The 23,143-nt window shown below is 38.0% G+C and overlaps 2 pseudogenes; one reads left to right on the forward strand and one right to left on the reverse strand.

Annotated features, from left to right (window-relative positions):
* Positions 1-9,253: 9,253 nt before the first annotated feature.
* On the reverse strand, positions 9,254-10,956 carry LOC125195108 (DNA (cytosine-5)-methyltransferase DRM2-like; annotated as a pseudogene).
* A 3,609-nt stretch (positions 10,957-14,565) lies between these two features.
* LOC148928603 (nucleotide pyrophosphatase/phosphodiesterase 2 pseudogene) lies at positions 14,566-17,008 on the forward strand (annotated as a pseudogene).
* The last annotated feature ends 6,135 nt before the right edge of the window (positions 17,009-23,143 follow it).

A 23,143-nucleotide genomic window follows, 5' to 3' on the forward strand; every position in this document is an offset into this window, starting at 1 on the left:
TGATAACATGGCTTGGTGAGATAACATGTTTGCACCTCCTCTATTAATTCAGTGATTCTAATCTAGACAGTTCTTGAATCTACTGCCCAATGTAACAGGTTTTTAAGAGTGCAACACTTTTTGATTCTCTCACTGTTCGTGAAAATGTCGGATTTCTGTTGTAAGATATTTGTCCTTATAATTAGTTTTTGCTCATTGTTATCAACTATATTTCATGTTTAAATTATTGGTACAATAAATTGTTATTGTAGAAATTTGTGATTTTAGAACTTGAAATAATAATATTGTTTCTCATTCGGTATATGTGTTGTTTTTTTTCTCGGTCTAATTTTATATTTTTTAATACTTGTTTTTTATTTATATATTTATGATTTCAGATTTCATATAATGATATTTTTATGAATTTGTAAAATCATTTTACAGTATAAAATAAGTTTAAATTAAAAAAAATTGGATCGTGCATCGCACGTGGGTGATACTAGTAATTCATAAAAATCAAGATTGATTTCATTTTATACATCGAAACATATTAAATGTCTGATGTTTAATATGGTTAATACTTCTAGACCTAGTTTTCCAACCGAGATGCATTCGACTTTTCCATTAAGGTAACGGTTGATGTTTTTATGTTTTATAATAAACAATGAGACTTTCCATATGTCGACATTTCCGTTATTGCAACGGTTGATGATTTTTTAATTGTAATGGACATCGAGATATTCAAATCTCACAATAGCATATAAATAGACGTGGGTTGTTTAGAGTGAAAGACACACTAATTCATGCAATTCTCACTGAAGCATATAAATAGACATGAGTTTTGAGATGGAAAGTTTTTCACTCTTGAACTCATTATACGTAATTCATACTCCCTCCGTCCCCCATTAGGAGTCACACTTCCGTTTCTGCCCTCGTTTTATAAAAATGATAATAAATAGTTAAAGTGGAAAAATGGTAAAATAAAAGAGAGAATAATGTAGAGAAAAGTTTTATCTACGTTATTCTCTCTCTTACTTTACCATTTCTCCACTTTAACTATTTATTATCATTTTTATAAAACGAGGGCAGAAACGGAAGTGTGACTCCTAATGGGGGACGGAGGGAGTACTAAATTTTGTTAGGTACATATGTAGTTAGCTCATCCTCATAATTTCATTAAGTTTGTTGTTGCTAGCGCATTTGAGATGTCATTTTTTTTAAGGAGATGGACAATTTGAGATGGTAGAAGGGAATATAAGATTTTCATGAGGCTGATCTTGAGCCGCCATCCAAGCACGAATACCTTCGTTTAATAGAATATTTTTGGTATAAAAAGTCTCAAATTCTGGATCTTCTGCTGCACGAATTTCTTGAGAAACGAACTCATAGACACGTAGGTTCAGGGCCAAACCGACTACTCCAAGAGCACACATCCATAAACCGATTACTGGTACTGTAGGGATCAGATCAGTCTAGGTTCACTAATTACCGAGACCTCTTTGTTCTTGTACAAGAGAGCTCAGCCAAACTCTCACCCACGCGGCTGATTTTAACAAGTAATACAAACTAAGATCACTAGAATCTAGTTCTAACTATTACAAGACCTTGAAGCTATCGCTCCTGCTTCAATCGCACTCAATTGTACCTGCACACTCAAGAAACGAGTCAGCACAACAAAGAGAGATCCTCTCGGATCTAACCACAAGATATTGACTAAGAACACTAAAGAGTAAGAGCAAGATATCAAATGATCTTGGCTCAGAACCCGCCACACAAACACAGATCTATTCGTCCAGAACTTAGACCCAAGGGAGCACAACTGGATTGGATAGAGTTAACCCTCAGACCACCAATACCTCCACCGTGAAAGCCCCTCACACCAGATCAAGATCCACCGGACAAAACCTCCACTCACAAAACCCTAGAACTTCTCCAGAACTTAAGCAATCGAAGAGATTGCTTCACACCAGCACTCACACAAGATCTAACTCTCAAAGAACCGAGAAAGATCACCAAGAGACAGCCAGAAGATCACTGGGGAAGAGAGGAGAGAAGAGAGAGAGTTCTCAGATACGCAGAAAAGAGAGAGAGAGGAATGTGAGATATGAAACGGCTCAACAAAGCCAACACACACATAAACCGTCTCAACCCTACATCCAACGGTTAGGACACAACCATCCAAGGAGAGGACACGTGGCAGCATCTGGAGAGAGGGACTAAGAAATTGGGCTCAACCCAATTGATAACATCTGGGCTCAACAAAATAATCACAGCCCAATAAGAGTCCATCAAATATCCAACATACTCCACCTTGGACTTTTATTCTGGGAAACCAATCAAGTGTTGTGGGCTAAGGTATTCTCATCATAGCCTACAAGGCAGATCCCTCAGCACCAAAGGACTAAGTCCACAAGCATCTTGGGAACTACCAGGTTGCCTTTAGACACCAGAGGGGCTGACACCCATTAGTCTAAAGGACTTCATGCCTCCAGTCACCTACCACCCTTACCACAGCTGATAAGGTGACTGAGGTCTTTCCCCCGGGACATGCAACCTATCCTAGATCAAAGTGCAAGAACTTTATGCAGAAAAGAAGTTTTTCTAAAGGTAAGGGCTTAGTTCCCATGTCAGCTGGGTTTTTATCAGTATGCACTTTATGAAGAAACACTTCACCTTTTTCTACAATATCCCTAATGTAATGAAACCTTACATCTATATGCTTTGTTCTATCATGGAAAACAGGATTTTTACACAACTGTATAGCAGATTGAGAATCAGAGAACAACACAGGAGAGGATTTCACAAACTTAAGTTCAGAAAGTACTCCCTTTAACCATACAGCCTCTTTCATTGCCTCAGTGATGGCAATATACTCTGACTCAGTTGTGGACAGGGCCACAATGTGCTGCAACTGTGATTTCCAACTTATGCAAGACCTACACACTGAAAAAACATAGGAGGTTGTTGACTTCCTCTTATCTCTGTCATTAGCATAATTGGAATCCACAAAACCAGTTAGCAAAACACCATCATCACATTTAGAATAGCATAAACCATACTTAGCAGTTTGCTTCAAGTATCTAAGAAGCCATTTCAGAGCTTCCCAATGAACAGGACCTGGATTAGACATGTATCTACTAAGGCATGACACAGCATAGGCAATATCAGGCCTAGTGCTAACCATTAAGTACATAACAGATCCAATAGCATTAGCATAGGGAATTCTCTTCATAGCATCAATATCAGATTGGGACTTAGGGCACAGATCTTTACTCAACATAAAATGAGCAGCTAAGGGCACAGAAGCAGGCTTAGCATCAAACATGTTGAATTTTTTCAGAATTTTGTACACATAAGGTTCTTGATGCAACACAAGGGTGGAAGTATCTCTATCTCTATGGATATTAATCCCTAAGATTTTCTGAGCATCACCTAGATCCTTCATATCAAAATTCTCACTCAAGGCAGCTTGCACACCCTTAATGGTTTTCAAACAGGGACCCATTATAAGCATATCATCAACATATAACAGAAGAAACACAGGCACAGAGTCAAGGTTCTTCACATACAAGCAAGCATCAAAGGTACTTCTAACAAAACCTAATTTCTGCATACATGTATTAAACTTGATGTTCCACTGCCTAGGAGACTGTTTCAAACCATAAAGAGCCTTTTTCAACAAGCACACATGATTGGGAAACTTGGGATCAACAAAGCCCTCAGGCTGTTTCATGTAAATGGGCTTATCAAGATCACCATGTAAGAAAGCAGTTTTAACATCCATCTGTTTCAATTCCCAATTAAAATGAGCACACAAAGCCAACATCATTCTAACAGTTGTAAATTTAACAACAGGGGCAAAGATTTCTGTGTAATCCACCCCCTCTTGTTGAGTAAAACCCTTTGCAACCAATCTGGCCTTGTACCTAAGGCCCTCCACCTCATTTTTCAGTTTATAAAGCCACCTGCAATCAACCACAGATGCACCAGGAGGCAAAGGTACAAGAATCCAAGTAAGATTAATTTTCAGAGAATGCATCTCCTCCATCATGGCTTTATGCCACTGATTCCAGAATTTAGACTTAACAGCCTGCTTATAGGTTTGAGGCTCATCACCATCAGATTCATAAACATTGAAAGCCAAATTTATAAGAGCAACCAAACCAACAAAGCCATCATATCTAGAGGGTTTACTAACATTGACCCTTCTAGTTCTATCTCTGGATAACACATAATCCTGCAAGTTAGTATTATCAATAGCATTTTGGATGCCACTAGGGCTATTAATCACATTCTGAGCAGGGACAGGAGGAGATCTTCTAACAGGACTATCATGCAAGTTATGCATATTGTCAGCAACATTTTGGGCAGGATTGTGATGCAGCACATTTGGTGTTCCTTCATCAAGTGTCTCATTAGGAGTATAGACTGGATAGGTGTTCCAGAATGGCTGCTCCACCTCACTTGGAGCACCAGAAGGCTGCTCCACACCAGTGAGTGTATCTGTGGACTCCACCTCAGTGAGAGGTTCATTGTCCACATCTATAGGATCTGGGCTCAATGTCAGTCTTAAGCAGGGGAATTCATCTTCATTGAAGACAACATCCCTACTTATTATGACTTTGAACCCAGGTTCATCCCTCAGCCAGACTCTATACCCTTTGACACCCTCAGGGTAACCTAGAAAAACACCTTTTCTAGATCTAGGCTCAAGTTTGTCAGACTTATTATGCACAAAGGCAGTACAGCCAAAAACCCTTAGGTGATAAAAATCAAGAGGCTTGCCATAGAAAACATATTCAGGACACTGACCAACTAAAGGCACAGAAGGAGACCTATTTACCAAATAAGTAGCAGTTAACAAAGCCTCACCCCAAAACTTTTTTGACAATCCAGATTTAGAAAGCATGCATCTCACTTTTTCAAGTAAAGTTCTGTTCATTCTCTCAGCAACCCCATTTTGCTGTGGTGTATAAGGCACAGTTCTATGTCTTTTAATTCCAAAGCTATCACATAAATCATCCATCTGATTATTGCAAAATTCCAGGCCATTATCAGTCCTAATAGCCTTAATCTTCTTACCAGTTTGAGTTTCAATCAAGATTTTCCAAGTTTTAAGTCTATCAAAAACATCAGACTTGTGCTTCATCAAAAAACACCACACTTTTCTTGAGAAATCATCAATCACAGATAAGAAGTAAACACATCCAGAGTGAGAGGATACAGAGGCAGGACCCCAAACATCCATATGCAAATATTCAAGAATACATTTACTCACATTAGCAGGTGCAGGGGTATTAGGGAAAGAAACTCTGTGTTGTTTACCCAGCACACAAGAATCACAGAAGGGCAACTCACTTTGGACATCATTATCAGAAAGAAAAGCATGTTTTTTCAGGATACTCAAACCTTTTGCACTCATATGACCTAGCCTATTATGCCACAACATGGTTCTGTCAGTTTTAACTACATTAGCATAAGCTTTGTCACAAGCAAGAGGGACAGCATTACACACATACAAGCCACACTTCTTCTGAGCTTTGAAAAGACACATAGAACCTCTGCAAATTTTCATGCAACCTTCCCCCCACTTCCCTCCCATACCCTCATTTTCAAGAGCAGTACATGACATCAAATTATAGCATAGATCAGGAACATATCTGACATCCTTTAGGCTGAGCACATAACCATTTTCAAACTTCAAGCACACAGTGCCAATACCAAGAATTTCACACTTCTTGTCATCAGCCATTGACACAAAAGTCTTAGTTACAGGTTTTAGCTCAGAAAACACCTCCTTAAAAGGACTCACATGATAAGTACATCCAGAATCACACAGCCAATCATTTGAAGTAAAAGGACATGCAGGGGAGGCATTGACAAATTGCAGATCATGCACCATAAAAACAGAATCATTTACATTATCATAAGCAGCAACATTGACAAGGGTTTCAACCTGGGGATTGTTGTTAGGGAACTTATTCTTTTTAGGTTTAGTGCACTCTCTCTTATAGTGCCCAACATCACCACAGTTGAAACACTTCCTATAGGTTTTAGGGTCCTTGCTTCTAGATCTAGACCTAAACTTTTTCCTAGGGTTTGAAGAATTTCCAGAACCACTACTGGGTTCATTACCCCCTCTTGATTTAGATCTACCTCTAACATTCAACACCTTATTATAAGCATTCTTATCAGCAGCCCTTTCCCTAAGCTCAAGTTCTTTGGATTTCAGGGAGCTAATAATCAGGTCTAGAGGAGCAGAGTCTCTACCATACTTAATGGCAGCCTTAACATCACTATAGGAGTCAGGTATGGCATTCATCAGGGCTATACTTGTGTATTCATCTATAGTTTTATCACCTGACCTCTTAATGTCCTGAACTAACTTCTGAAACCTATCCACATTGTCATCAATATCTTTAGCAAGATCAAGCTTAAATTTAAACAATTTTTCAAGCAAGTACATTCTGGAAGACATGGAGGTTTCAGTGTACAGAGTATCAAGCAATTTCCACATATCAGCAGCAGATTCCTCATGATCAACTTTCCTAATCACAGAATCAGATAGATTTAACACAATAGTAGCCCTTGCCAATTCATTCATCTCATCAATTTTATCCTGAGCAGTACCATCAGGCAAAGTACCATCAACAACTTTAAACACTTTTTGTTGAATCAAAACACATTTCATTTTCTGTTTCCAAATAGCAAAATCATTTTTACCATTGTAAGGAACCACACCAACAGGTTGAGCCATTTTAACAAGAAAATTTGCAAGAACACAGGAAGCAAGACAGAAACACACAGCCTTACACACCTGAGAGCACAGAGACATACACCAACAAAGCAGGAACAGACCAAAGGCTTTCACACAACAGAAAGGGACTCAAATCCTTTGACTGTCACGAGCAAGGCTGGCCAAGGCTATCCCAGCTCGCAATCACTCACTTCTGGAGGGCGCAGGGGGTCACTTGGGCAGCACAAGATGCTAGGTGGTCAAGTGACTTGAGATAACAGAGCACAAGAACCAGCGGAAGCAACACAGAGAAAAGAAAACACAGAGGTCCTAAGTCCTTGCCACAGACTGTCTACCAGAAACAAAAGCCCAAACCTATAGTTGGCACTAAACAGAAATTAAGACAAGAAAGAGATTAAGCCAATTTACCAGAGTGAATCCCCTCTCGAAGGAGGATTCCACTTGCCCACCTCCTTAAGCGACTCGGCGTGCTAGACTAATCCCCCCGTGGCTCTGATACCACTGTAGGGATCAGATCAGTCTAGGTTCACTAATTACCGAGACCTCTTTGTTCTTGTACAAGAGAGCTCAGCCAAACTCTCACCCACGCGGCTGATTTTAACAAGTAATACAAACTAAGATCACTAGAATCTAGTTCTAACTATTACAAGACCTTGAAGCTATCGCTCCTGCTTCAATCGCACTCAATTGTACCTGCACACTCAAGAAACGAGTCAGCACAACAAAGAGAGATCCTCTCGGATCTAACCACAAGATATTGACTAAGAACACTAAAGAGTAAGAGCAAGATATCAAATGATCTTGGCTCAGAACCCGCCACACAAACACAGATCTATTCGTCCAGAACTTAGACCCAAGGGAGCACAACTGGATTGGATAGAGTTAACCCTCAGACCACCAATACCTCCACCGTGAAAGCCCCTCACACCAGATCAAGATCCACCGGACAAAACCTCCACTCACAAAACCCTAGAACTTCTCCAGAACTTAAGCAATCGAAGAGATTGCTTCACACCAGCACTCACACAAGATCTAACTCTCAAAGAACCGAGAAAGATCACCAAGAGACAGCCAGAAGATCACTGGGGAAGAGAGGAGAGAAGAGAGAGAGTTCTCAGATACGCAGAAAAGAGAGAGAGAGGAATGTGAGATATGAAACGGCTCAACAAAGCCAACACACACATAAACCGTCTCAACCCTACATCCAACGGTTAGGACACAACCATCCAAGGAGAGGACACGTGGCAGCATCTGGAGAGAGGGACTAAGAAATTGGGCTCAACCCAATTGATAACATCTGGGCTCAACAAAATAATCACAGCCCAATAAGAGTCCATCAAATATCCAACAGGTACAAATAACATAAAGAAATGTAACCAACGTTTATTGGAAAAAACAACCCCAAAGATCTGGGACCAATCATGTTAGGCGGAAATAATATTATGTGGCGTGGGAACAATACGTCAATTCGTGTATATTAGATTACTCATTGACTTGAGGGAAGTGTTTCTCCTTAACTTGACTTACAGTCTTTGCTTCAATTTTATTTTGTTTTGATTAAATTGTCTAGTTGAGAATAGTCTGTTTAACAACAATTATTTAATCAAGTAATTTTCAACATACTAATCAATGATTAATCTTCAATCAATATACTATCATGGATCCTAGATCACTAACCAAAAAGAACCACTATGATTATTAGAAATGTGGAGCCAAGATGAATAATGACTATGCACAGAAACACCATAAAATATTGCAAAAGAGTTGATGATGTTAAATTGGAAGGCAGGAAATATAAAAGCCCAATCCGGCTCCAATGGGCCTAATCAATCTCATGTGTAAGAGTGAATCGAATAATAGTTTACGTATGTGAATTTGATTTAAAAAAATTGTCCTATAGTTAAGAGTAGTTCTACAAATTATTCAATCTGGCCTTTTTTAAGTACATCGGGTTTCTTTTGGAGATTTTCATGGTAAGAGGATCATTTTTCATCTTTTTGCAGATATCAATATTTCATTTTATTTTTTTATTGTATTCTTTGTTCATTTAAATAATTAAATTTCATATTTAAAAAATACTACATCCGTCCATAAAATAGTCTCATTTGTGGACGACACGAGTTTTAATGAGAAATTGTTAAATAAGAGAGATGGGAGAAAAAATAGATAAAGTATGAGAGATGGAGGAGAAAAAGTAAGAAATGGAAGGAGAAAAGTATTTTTGTTGGATATACAAAAATGGCAAAATGTGACTATTTTTTGTGGACGGGGAGGGTATTGTACCGGGACGGTGGACAAGGAACGACAGAAAGCATATACCAGAATTCACAAACTAATGATGTAACACCCCCTTTTTTTAAATCTTTCTATAGTTGTTCTCAAAAGTGACGAACATTTTAAGTCGATTTTCACCTATAATTCTTGTAGTAAAAGAATATACATTTTGAGCCTGTAGAATTTATTCAATTCTTTTTCAAGAAAACCCATTGTTATGAACCCAAGTCATTTATCAATTTTTCATTTTTGAGCCCACTTTGAATATGCAACCCAATCATTGCTAACTCTATTGCTTCATGCCAGATTGTTGCAAGGGCTTCCTACGACTACTAGATCGATTTTTCCGATGGTGCTAATGATCTGCTCAACCGTGGGAGCGTCAAATAATGCCACGTCGTCAAAATCAATCACGTTACCAGTCTGGTTGGTCTGCTCCCACCAACTTCTCATTATGTCTCTATTCGCTATGAAATTCTCGATGGAGACGACAATCTTCAGTTTGATGCCGATCCGGCGGAGCGCCACCTCTGCTCCACCTATCCCGGAGAAGAGGGACAACACGTTGACGCCTTGAGGAAACATATCCTTGAGCACTGACAGATGATAGGCCACAGTGTCAACTTACATTCGAACCAAGAACAATGTATCAAAACATCGAGAATCGGGAATTAAGGAGCTGACAGCCTGACAAAGAGTTCAAGATTGCTAACTTAAAAAGAGTTTCCAAGAGACTTGTATCTGTCAATTCAACTAATCCCACTGCCCCTTGTGTGGTTCTTTGGGAACCCAATAGCATTTCCACTTCATCTTGCTCCAAAGGGGCGACTTTTTTCCGACCCACCCACACCAGGTTCCACTTCTGGTACTGCTCCATGACCTAATGCTGGACAGCCTTTGATGGATCACCCTCACTCCTCTCTGGCTCGATGCAGATCCTCTCCGTAAGCTTCGCACTCACCATAACAGTCTGAATGCAGTTTAGTTCGTCTTTTGGATCCCACGAAGGCTACCACTTTCTCGATAAGGGAAAAACATGCTGGATGGTAAGGGTAGGGGTGGGTAGGTACGGTATACCTTATCGAAACCACCATACTGTAAATTCAGTATGTAAAAAAATCATACATTTATCTTACCAATATTTTCGGTATGATGAATTTCCATACCGATATCGTACCTCATTTCCGGTATATCGTACCAAAGTTTGGTATGATGTACTTTTGCTATATACCTTACTTTCAACATCAATGAAAATAAATAATTTGAGTTTTTAGAATATTATTCATATTTTATAATTTAAAAAATATATTAAATATATTTTATTCATAATTATATTTATATTTCACAATAGATTTTATAATTGAAAAATATATAAAATATATTTTATATATAATTATATTTATATTTTACGATATATACCTTAATTTACGGTATATACCGAATTTCAGTATGTAGAGGTATACCACGGTATATGAAAATTCAGACTGTTACCTAGGCATCATACCGTACCGAAATTCATGGTATACTTAAAATTCGGTATTTTCGGTACGATGAGGCCGATATTTCAATATATTTTCCCAGCCCTAGGTAAGGGGTGAGAGAGGTATGAGGGGAAACTTGTTCTCGATGGGCACATTGTGAATGTAGCCCCTCTTTCTTTCACAAGCCGAGAAGAACTTCGAGTCAATGAATTCTGGCTCGATGTCATAGAGGAAACGTGAGATGGTGTCCCAGACCCCCTTTGGTGTAAGGGTGGCATTCACATAGTAGAAGAAAGGGGGGTCTTTTGCTTCTTGTGGCAAGGAATGAGGAACCCATTCTGGCAGCTGCATGGAGGGAACGCCATATCCAATCATTGGATTAGGCAAGCGAATCGACTCCTCAATGACATTCTTCTTCATCTCATAATGTTTTCTCTTCTTGCTCTTGCTTCTAGAGATGCCCATGGTTCCGAAACTGGCGGTTACGGTTTAGAATCGCCGGTTTTGATTTAAGAAATTGTCGAACCGGAATCGAACCGCAAAGATGTTTCGCCATCATGGTCCCTGTTCAAAAACTGTCAACCGCAATTTCTGTCCCAAACCGGTGTTTTTTACGATTTTTCACGTTTCTGAACCGTCGGTTTGCAGTAATTTTTTGCCGTTCCGGCTAGGTCTCACAGTTTTCCAATGATTTTTTATGGTTCAAGTTTGGAACCGTCTGAAACCGGAAGTTCTGGCATGATTCGGTTCCGAAATTTTGGAACCTTAACTGGCCCACAGTTCCAAAAGTGACAGTTTCAGTTGCATTTAAATCTCACAGTTCCGGTTTGGAACCGTAACCGTCGGCTACGGTTTCACGTTTAACCGCCCGAACTGTAAACCTTGGGCATCTCTACTTGTTACTTCCACTAAGAATGTGCTTTGGTTGTGAGAAATGGCAGAAAGTGGTCAGTACAAATCTCTAAAATCTAGATGGTACTGTAGAGGTGCCAAAGATTTACGGTTCCGGCGGTTAGCCGTGAAACCGTAACCGACAGTTACGATTCTGAAATGAAACCGTCGATTTCAGAACCGTGGTTTGGTTCAGATTCGAAATTTTTTGAACCAAAACCGTGCCAAAATTGCCAATTCCAGACTGTTCCAAATTGGAACCACCGGAAAACTATGAAACTGAATCGGAACCGTAAAAAATCACCGACAGTTCATAACTGTGAAAAACCGCCGGAAAACCACTGGTTCGGAACTGAAATCTAAACCGGTGATTTTGGAATTGGAATCGGAACCGCAAAACACCCTCACGGTTCGGTTCCGTTTGGCAATTTCCAAAACCGCAACCAACTGTTCTGAACTATAACCACATGTTCTAGAACCGTGGGCACCCCTAGATGGTAGGTTTAAACATTAAGATGAAGAAGTTTACCTTGAGATCGTCTTTAGGCAAGTAGAAATATTCCACTCTAGCATTTGAGCAACACGTATGAAGTCAATCACATCATTATTCGGGGCTTCTGCGCTGAATAGTACTCCTTCCGTTCCATAGTAACGGAGTCATTATGCCATTTTGATACGTTCCATAGTAATAGAGTCATTACCCTTTTTAGTAAAAGTCAACACATTTTTCCACACATACTTTACTCTCTCTTACTTTTTTCTCTCTTCATCTCTTTACCTTTTTCATTTTTCACTTTACTTAACTCACCTAACACAATTTTTCTTAATCTCCGTGCCGAAAAGAATCGCCTCCATTACTATGGAACGGAGGGAGTAATAGCTAGTAAATAGAGGCTAAAACAAAATATTCAAGGTGAGAAATAAAACCAGGATCGAGGAAATGGACAATGTTCAAATACTAAAATATTCTAACAAAAAATATTAATATCATAATACATCAAAGTCCAAGCACTTATTACAATAGCAGGTGAAACTCTCATTTTCGTACTTAACCATAAGCACCTAATTCTCAACTAAAGTTGTATCCAAACAACCATTTTAGAGCTCTCACAATGGAGGCCGATCGCAAGGGCCGAGCGATCGCCCTCCTCATCGGCGCCCACAGGTCACCATTGCGGGGGGAGGGCCGATTCCCCTTCTCCAACGCCTCCACCCCAATGACCGATACATCGGCCGGGCCGATCTCCCCTTCTTTTCTTTTCTTTTTTATTTTTTTATTTTTATCCATATATATATCCTATTTCCCACAAATTATTCACATTTATCCCACCTCATTTTATCTCACTCTACATTTTACTTCTCTTTATTAGTCACATTGTTTACAATATTTTTTATCAATGTTTTAGTTTGTTTTTTTCAATATTTTTTTTAAATGTAGATTATTTTCTTTTCAATGAATTTGTTTCTTATTGAGTTGTCTTTATTTCTTGTTATTTTATCATTTTATTTAATACTAACAATTAAAAGTGAAAATATAAAATAGTGATGATGTAGAAATGAGATAGGCTCTGGGATGGGCTCTCATTCCAGGGATAGATAGGCTCTAGGATGCGCCTGCTGACGTAAAAATGGAGATAGACTCTGAGATGGGCTCCGAAAATTGGCCACCATTGTGGATGCTTTTAAAGATGAAACATAACTTCAGCTAAAAAAATATTCAATAGAAAAAGAAATGACAATTATAATTATTAAGTACGTGTATAAAATCCTACATAAACCAAACAAACAATTTTTGACTCAATAAGACGTTCAAAACTGACCATTATAAGACACGGTACATGTATAAAATGAACACAGAATTATCATAGATTGCACCCCAAAAATAAAGAAACAATCGGTAGCACATTTGTGTACGCACCACATCTTTCTAGAGAAATTTCCACCTCTTCCAGAGCTTATCCCATGTTTGCCAAGTCCAGCAACAATGATCCAGATGCTGCCAATGACAACATCTTAGTGCTTCTCGGATTTGTAACTTGTAAGCATCATTTTCCTTCAAACAATCCAATATGGCGAGGAGAAAAAGGCAGAAAGTCATGATAAATGTTAATGACTAAATATTAAAGATTGTAACTAAATGCAAGTACACAATATAGAACAAAGTTTATAGTCTTTGATTTTAGGGATAAAATTATGATATATGCAAGAGAAAGAAACTAAAGAATGACAAATCCTGACCAAAAGAAGCCATGCAACATGCTTATATAATTTTTCACTTGGCATGACATTCTTATAATTTTTCCCAAAACTTCCTTTTTATGTGTATAGATGTCCCAGTATTAAATTTTCAATCACTAGATTATTACGTGGCCTCATTGCCTGAACTTGAAAATAACGATATTTTCGTTTCACAAAAAGTAACATATTTTAAAATATTACAAATTTTTAACTTTTACTAATATTCTCCTAGTTCACAAAAAATAATTTCATTTTTATAGAGGTATACAAAAAATTATCTCATCTAAAAATATAATTTTTTTTTATAAAAATTGTTAACACTATTCTATCTATCTTTTCTCGTTCTCTCTCGTAATTTACTTACTTTTTTCTCATTCTCTCTCATATTTTATTTATTTTTTTTATCCACTTTTTTTATTTTAAAAAATGATCTGAGTGTTATTGGTGGAGAATGAGACCACCTTAGAAGAAACACAAAAGTTATCAAAGATAAAAAAAAATCTATTTTTATAAGATAGGCCAAAATTGCAAAACTAGTCTATTTTGATGGAACTTTTTATCTCACAAGTATATGCATTTTTTGTTTGATACAAATTTTAATGCATAATTGGTAAAATAAGAGATAAATAGAAAGACAAAAGTAATTAAAATATTGAAAATGAAGAATTAGTCTTATTTCATTAGAGAAAAAATAATTTTTTAAAATTAGAAATTATATATTCTTATGTAACGAAGGGTTGAATGATTTATCATTTAGTACATTAGATGAATCGGGACTAAAATATGAGTATGGATTGATTTTGTTCAGAGTTCAGACATTTATTTAATATTTTGAGATTTTTGTGAAATGTTAGTGATTAAAGAATTTAATTGAAATAAAAAAAAATTCAACAAATTAGATTTTATTCAAATCAAGAATATTGTTGAATTTTTACCGGCCCCTACGGCAAGGATATCGTCGTCTCCAACCTTCCTTGATTTGGAAGACAAACTGCCACTCCACCTTCTTTGACACCTTCATCTCAACGACCTTCCATTCTCACGCCTCCACAACTCATATCTCTCATTCTTCAATAATTCATCATTTAACAAACTTCCCCTCGTTTCTCATTCACCACTCTCCCAAATAATCTTCAAATCTCCAATTTTGATCCAAAGCTACCAACTTCATCTGATTAAAATCAACCCCAATCTCCACAAGGCTTCCATTTCCATAAAGTCAATTGGAAATGATATCTGAATCCGTACCGATCCTCACTCCAAAAGCCAACGAATCAGCTGCAAATGAAGAAGGCGAACTTCCCGACGCAGCTCTTCTACCACTCTCCACCTCAGACTCTTGCCCCTCAAATCCAAACCCTAAACCGGCCTCCATTACCCCCATCATCATCTCCCTCTTCCTCTCCACCTGCACTGCTCTCGCCGCCGCCGCCGTCTTCGCATTCCTCTTCTTCCACTCCGCCTCTAATCCGCCGCGGGAGGTGGCCAGGCCGCTCGCAAAGCTCAAGAGCCCAGTCGTTTTACTAATTTCAATGGATGGATTCCGATTCGGATACCAATTCAAGACCGATACGCCCCACATCCGTAGATTGATCGAGAACGGAACTGAAGCTGACCTAGGTTTGATTCCTGTGTTCCCAACCCTTACTTTCCCAAACCATTACTCAATTGTCACAGGATTGTACCCTGCTTATCACGGAATCGTCAACAATTTCTTCACCGATCCCTCCACCGGCGACTTCTTCACCATGTCCAGCCACGAGCCAAAGTGGTGGCTCGGTGAGCCTCTGTGGGAGACTTTGGCGAATCGTGGCTTGAAAGCATCAACCTATTTTTGGCCTGGCTCTGAGGTAGTCAAGGGCTCTTGGAACTGTTCTAATGAATACTGCATGATTTATAATAGCTCTGTGCCTTATGAAGATAGAGTTGATACTGTTTTGAAATACTTTGATTTGAACATTAGTGAAATTCCTTCGTTTATGACATTGTATTTCGAGGATCCCGATCATCAGGGCCATAAGGTCGGTTCCGATGATCCGAAGATCACAGAGGCGATTTCTAGGGTTGACAACATGATTGGGAGGTTGATTAGTGGTTTAGAAAAGAGGGGGGTTTTTGATGATGTGAATATCATTTTGGTTGGTGATCATGGGATGGTTGGGACATGTGATAAGAAGCTGATATACCTTGATGATCTTGGGATACCCAAGGATTGGATTCAGTCGTATAGCCCGTTGCTTGCCATCCGCCCGCCATCTGACCATTCGCCTAAGGAAGTTGTGGCGAAGATGAATGAGGCTTTGAAGTCGGGGAGTGTTGGGAATGGTGAGTATTTGAGGGTTTATCTCAAGGAGGATCTGCCTAGGAGACTGCATTATGCAGATAGTGATCGTATCTCTCCAGTTATAGGGTTGGTTGATGAAGGGTTTAAGGTGGAGCAGACGAGGTTGAAGAGGCAAGAATGTGGAGGATCGCATGGATATGACAATGCAATCTTCTCCATGAGGAGTGTTTTCATTTCTCATGGACCTCGTTTTGGTAGGGGGAGGAAGGTTCCCTCGTTTGAGAATGTTGAGATATACAATTTGGTTACAAGCATTTTGAACATTGATGGAGCTCCAAATAATGGAACAATGTCACTTCCCTCGAGTGTTCTTCTGCCTATCCACTGAGATCATTAGTCATCTCTTGTGTTCAATGAAGTAGATTGGCTGTATCATGGTGCCAGAGTTGCAAATCATGCCATGCGCAGTGATGAGCAGTGTTCGTTATGGGGAATGGTGGTTATTATTCGTGATGTGCTGTGCCTGTAGAAGATATTCAAAAAAATTTGGTGGCATTGTATCAATAATCCAACTTGAGATTTTGTTGTTCTATCTAAGATGCTTGACTCATGTCATGCCACATTGTCACTTGACGGCCCTCAGCCACGCCAGCACTTTTGAAGTATAGTTTTCTCATAAAGGCACAGATTTATACTTACTGAAGTGAATATAGCAGTCTGAAACAATACGAAGCTCTACAGCAACTGGGGATGATCGTGCTTTGCTTCAAAAGCAGTTTGGATTACTGAATCTTGATCTGATCAGTGATTTTCTGATCGATTCCATAGGTTTGATACTAATTCTTACAAGTGATGATGCCTTTGCAGATACATTCATCTACTTGATCAAAATTGAATTGAATGTTAAGATGTTTATAATGTCTGAAAAACAGAGGAGTTTGTTATGTTTACAGAAGTAGTTGCTGTGAATGTGCAGAAAGCTTTCAGAGCCTCTGATTGTATAGCCTCTCTACAACTCTAGAATATAGATATCGCATTATAGTTTTATACTTGTATTCCTTTATATAGTAGTAGGAGTAATACATTATTTCAAGTTGATACTAATCCTTTTTCAGACTTATATTGGATGCAAAAATTGATTTATGGTGAAGTAAGAGTTGATGCTGCTGCTATAATGAGGCGTTTTTGCATCCCACTTTTAAAATAGTCTTCATAACGAAAACAAAATAAACACAAATAACAATTTAATTAACTACTACAACAAGTCCTTATAGCAATTCTAAACTTGGAAACGAATTTAGAACTAAATGTTAGGAACTTCGAAATGAACTAAAATAAGGTAAATACTACTCCCTCCATTCTATTAAATATGAAACATTTGATTTTCGACACAGATATTATGTAGCGTTGATTTGTAAGTTAATAAAGAGAGAAAGAAGTAAGAGGGAGGAAAAAATAGAGAAAATATTGTTTTATTTTTTGAAACGTTTTATTTTTAATGGGACAATCCAAAAAGAAAAATAAAAATGTTTACACACAAGTGCACATTATATCCCATAAAAACAAGCAATTGATACCAAATTCAATGCACTAAACAAGTCTTATCAGCCAACAAACACATGAATAATGTCACTAGAGAATTCTCTATATGTGTATGCGCGTGAGCGCATAATGCATTTCCTCTCCCTCATTTGTGTGCATGTGTTTTGATGCATTTTAGTATGTTTGTTGTGTGAATCCAATTGAAAAATTACTAAAATCTCAAATAAATATTCCAAAATTCAATAAGAAATAGAATATCAATGATTATGGTTTGAAGTGATGAGAAAAAACAAATATTCTTATGGATAGACACGTTTGGTTTTTGGTATTCTAAAGTTACGATTTGATTATTTTAGTAAATGAAATAGAGTTGTATCATTAACGAAATCGAACCAAAATCATACTATGGTTTCATAGTTTGCTGCGATTTGATTTGAGGTTTACTTATACTTGTATTTTATTTTCAGTGATGCTAGCGTAATTAGGGCTGGGGAAAAATACCAAAAAATGATATATCGCTCGTATCGTATTGAAAAATATCGAAAAATTATCGAATTTTTGATATATCGTAATTTTCGATACGATACAATATCGTATCGTAAGTTTTCGATACGATAACGATATGAATTTCCTTATATCGCGATATATCGTTTTATATCGAAAATACGATATATATCGAAAATTTTCGATATATCGATATTTTCGATATATATCAATATTTTATTTTCGATATATATCGAAATTTTCGATATATATCGATATTTAACGATATATCGAACTTCGGTACGATATATCGAAATATCGATACGATAACGATATGAAATTTTTTTATATCGAAAGTTCGATATATTGAAACTTTCGATACGATAACGATATGAAATTCTTTCATATCTATATTTTCGATACGATACACAATACAACGTTTTCGATACGATATATCGTATCGACCCACCCCTAAACAGAATATAGCATCTAACATCCAAAAAGTATGATACTACTACTATCATCTATCAAATAATCATCTATCATCTATCATCTATCAACACAATTTAAATAGCTAAAAAAAAAATGCAGAACAAAATCATACATGAAATGAGTTGGAATTTCTTTGTCTCTAACACTAGCGTAACATCACTAACACCATGTAATAAACTAATAAAGTCATCTCCAATCAGAGGTGAAGCAAGAAATTCAATTTAGCATGGAAAAAAAATAAAGAAAGAAATTTTAGAAGTTTGTGGTGGGGCATTTATAAAAGAAATTAATTTTTTTTAAACTTAATCAACAAATTAGTATAAGTGAAATATATTGAGGTGGGGCAATTGTCCTTTGTTCCAACCAAGTGGATTCGCCCATGTCTCCAATCACTACCATTAATCTTAAACCCATTTTTGAGTCACACAAAAATATTATACCATTTTATAAGTATGTGTCTCACAAAGTTTTTACAAGTATGTGTACAAAGTTTTTACAGTAGCTTCCATTGAAAAATTCAAAAATAGACTTGAGTTAAATATATAGTTGGACAAGCTTTCTATACTAAAAATGAGTTTTGATGTATGATTAGAGATGATCTAAGATAACATTCTTTATGAATATATGTACATTGGTCTATATTAAAATAACAATCCAAATTAAAGTTACAACCTACCACCATTTATAGCCATCAGATCTATTAAATGGATGGATGAGATTGTTTCGTAGAATTAGAGTACAAATTGTTTGCGATACCAAGCAAACCAACTAATGTAACCGATCAAATTGAGATACGAATTCAATGTTGAGTATTAAACCAAATCGAACACAAATCGACATGTATTAATAATCAAGCACAAGAAATAAATTATAAATTGCATGCAATATGTGATCGATCACTATTTTTAGAACATTAATAATGAATATGGAATCAATGACATTGATATGCAATTTTAGATGAATAAGCAAGCGATAAAACACATGTAACTAAGCCAGTTGAGATACGAAATCCGTATTAAGCTACGAAAATAAAACAACTAATGAAACAAGGAATCTATGACAGTGATATACAATTTCTGATTCAAAGGCAAGCGATAAAATAATGTAACAAAACAAACCGACGTACAAAATCCATACAAGCAATTTAGGAAGAATGACAAAATTATCCTTACAAGCAATATTTTCTTCGTAAGCAAACAATCCAATTAAGAGATCTGATGGCTAAAGATAAATACATAAAAAATCTAAATAGTTGATATAAACGCTCAAAATAATAATAACAATAATAATAGTAATAAATTAATAATTTATCTTATTATACTAAACATCTCAATGCCATTGGTGTTTTATTGTACTCCCTTTGTCCTGTTATAAGCTAAATGCTTCATTTTGAGCATAGACTTTAAGAAATTGAAATTTGAATAATTAAACGGAGAGATAGTAGAGTATGAGAGAGAAAAAAAATATTCCAATAGAGAATAAAGTATGCGAGAAAATAAAGTAAGAGAAATGAAAAAAAAATCCGTTAAAAAGAGAAATGACTCACTTATGGTGGAACACTCCTAATGCCAACATTTACCGTTTTATATTTTATTCAATTTGTTCACTTTTTAAAATAGTTTATTAATTACTCCACTTATTAGATTATTACACCTAAACAATGAAACATTTTTTTTTCCGATATGATTTTATATATTGTTTTATGAGTTAAATGAAGAGAGAATAAAATAACAGATATGAAAAAGTGGAGATAAAGTTGTTTCCATTTTAAAAAACAGTTATCTTTTTATAATAGACGTCACACTTGGTAATGGTACATAATTTGAGGAGATATTTTGTGTGTCAAGCGGAAAGAAAAATAGTATTTTTAAATTAATGCAAAAAAAAGAAATAAAACATTTTTTATTAGAAAATTAAAAGGGAAAGTGCAATAAATAATCAGGAAATTTGAATTTACTAATTTTACAAGAATAGAAGAGAACTAATTACCAGGCATGGCGGCGCGTCGCTCCCACGCTCCTTGGGCCGTGTGGACCCAATCTACTCTTTCGCAGATCTCAACCGCCGAGTATCTGTGATGAGTAAGAGTGTCCACTATAGGCGAGCCACGGCCGGGCCACGGGAGAGCCGCGAGCCGCGGCGGGGTGGGGGGGGGGGGGTGGACGTGGGCGCGCCACGATCGTGGCCTGGCCGCGGCGCTTGGGCGCGAGCCGCGGCCCTCCTATAGCACCGGCCACGAGCCGCGGCCCTCCTATAGCACCGGCCACGAGCCGCAGCTCCCTGAAAGGTTTATTTTGTGCTATGGCTGTTCAAATAAGGAAATAGCAGGTTCCCTAGATCCAGCAAGTCCACCAGATCACTCGGTCTAGGAACTCGTGGGTCGCGAGGAATCCCGGTCGTCGGACACACAGAGCACTTTTTCTTTCAAAAACCATCAACCACTTTACTAAACCTAGTATAGGGAAGTAGGGATCGATCCCACAGAGAAGGATGCGTAATACTCATGTTCAAGAATTTGGGAGTGTTTTTGGTGTTGGCTGCTGCCACGCATTTTCTTGGGTTGAGGAAAATCAAAATTAACTTGACTTGAGAACCTTTAAAAAATTCTTAAACTAACAGCTAGACCTAGGAAATAAATCTACGGTGGGGACCATGTCTAAAAAAAAAGCAAGGTACGACTGAAAAGTTGGCAGAATAACTAACTCTCGTACTAACTGACAGTGACATCGTCTTCTACAACCAAATTTGCGTAAAACTTCTTAAGAAAAACAGCATGAGCAAAACAAGACAGAGCTACTGACTTGAAATCAAACTTATGCATAATAAACGAAGAACTTAGCAGATCTGCATACCCTAGACGAAGTAAAATAGAAACCAAGAAGAAATAAAACAAATCTATCAAACTACTGTCTTTCCACACGCCAAATCCCACCTTAGACGCTAAATCAACTCCGGATCCAAGCGTCCGACATGAACTCCAAACATAAGAAATTCTCCATCACGTCAGATTTTAAAGGTAAGAACTCCGAATACTCAAACAACCACAGATCTATCACCAAATTCCACATCAAACACCTCAACATCAAAATAAACAGAGATCGACATAGCAATTGAAGGAAAAAACTAACAACAGAAAGATCTATGCAAAATGACTTGAAATTAAATAGCTAAACGCAAATCCACGAACGATAAAACAATTAAACATCATCAACATCAAGATCGACTCCCAAAAGTGAAGTTCGACGGTGAAAACTAGCAAAAACAACTGAAATTAAAGGTAATTGTATCTTCGCCCTCACTAGGACGGTGTTGCCAAGCACGAAATCTTCTAGAAAGTACCCTCCCGATCACGATTACCCCAGATCCATTCCCAAGTGTGTGTAAAGTGTGTGAGCTAAGAAGAGTGAAAAACTATCTTCCTTTTTCGTTGCATGCTCTTCTCTATATATAGGCGTTCGGGTGGGCCCAGCGAGGTATAGATAATGACTTTGTTGCCATCAGCTGTAGACTCCTCTGTCACGCCAATTTTCCTTGTAAATCCTGCTCATTTCGTTCCTTTCTCTCGCTAGACCATCTCCTTCATTACTTCCTTGATCTAGCGATTTTCTTCACACACCTGGCTTAGGAAACGTGTTAGACCCAGCAAATTATAACATTTTTCGCACATTACCGATGCATGAAATTAGCCTTATCACTCCCCTTTTTCGAATTTTTTTTTTAATTACTTCTACAAATATACCCATTTTTCCCCAATTTTTTACACCATTCCAATCTCCACTCTTTTCATTTTATCACCAATTCTACTTTTGAAAAATGAGTTCCGACGATGAGTTCCAACAATTGGTGGATAGGGAGTTCGATGAACTCGTTCAAGAGGTGCAACGGGAAACAGAAGAGGAGGAGGCGGCGGCGGTGGCGGCGGCGGCGTTCGTTCGCCCGTTCTATCATCGGCGGACCATCTGGCGTGACCATGTCGGGACACACCAGCGGTTGATAGAAGACTACTTTGGCGATAACCCCCGTTACCCAGCAGAGATTTTCCGTCGCCGCTTCAGAATGTCGCAACGACTATTCATCCATATAGCGAATACATTGGCGCAGCAGTACAGGTGCTTCACATTGCGCAATGATGCTAGCGGCCGACCTGGGTTGTCGACATATCAGAAGTGTACCGCTGCAATTAGGCAGCTTGCCTATGCCGGACCCGCTGATATGTTCGATGAATACCTACAGTTGGGTGAAACAACTGCTCTGACGGCGCTGAGGCAGTTTTGTAATTGTATCCAGGCCATCTTCGGTCCGGAGTATCTACGGAAGCCAAATGCCGATGAGTGCCAGAGATTGATAGATATGCACGGGCGAGTGCATAATTTTCCGGGGATGATGGGCAGCATCGATTGCATGCACTGGGAGTGGAGGAACTGCCCGGTTGCTTGGAAGGGGCAGTTCACATCTGGATTCAAAGGAAGACACCCAACAATGATACTGGAAGCTGTTGCTGACTACCGACTGCGAATCTGGCATGCCTATTTTGGTGTCGCAGGGTCGAACAACGACATCAACGTACTAGATTCGTCCCATCTCTTCAATGATGAGTGTCGGGGTGAGGGTCCGACGGTCAGATTCATGGCCTACGGGACGCAGTACAACAGGGCATACTACTTAGCCGATGGGATATACCCTCGTTGGCCTGTGTTTGTCAAGACGATCCGGCAGCCGGTT

Source organism: Salvia hispanica, chromosome 4, assembly GCF_029641045.1.
Source record: "Salvia hispanica isolate PSC_SH4W2 chromosome 4, Shi_PSC_v1, whole genome shotgun sequence".
Classification (NCBI taxonomy): domain Eukaryota; kingdom Viridiplantae; phylum Streptophyta; class Magnoliopsida; order Lamiales; family Lamiaceae; genus Salvia; species Salvia hispanica.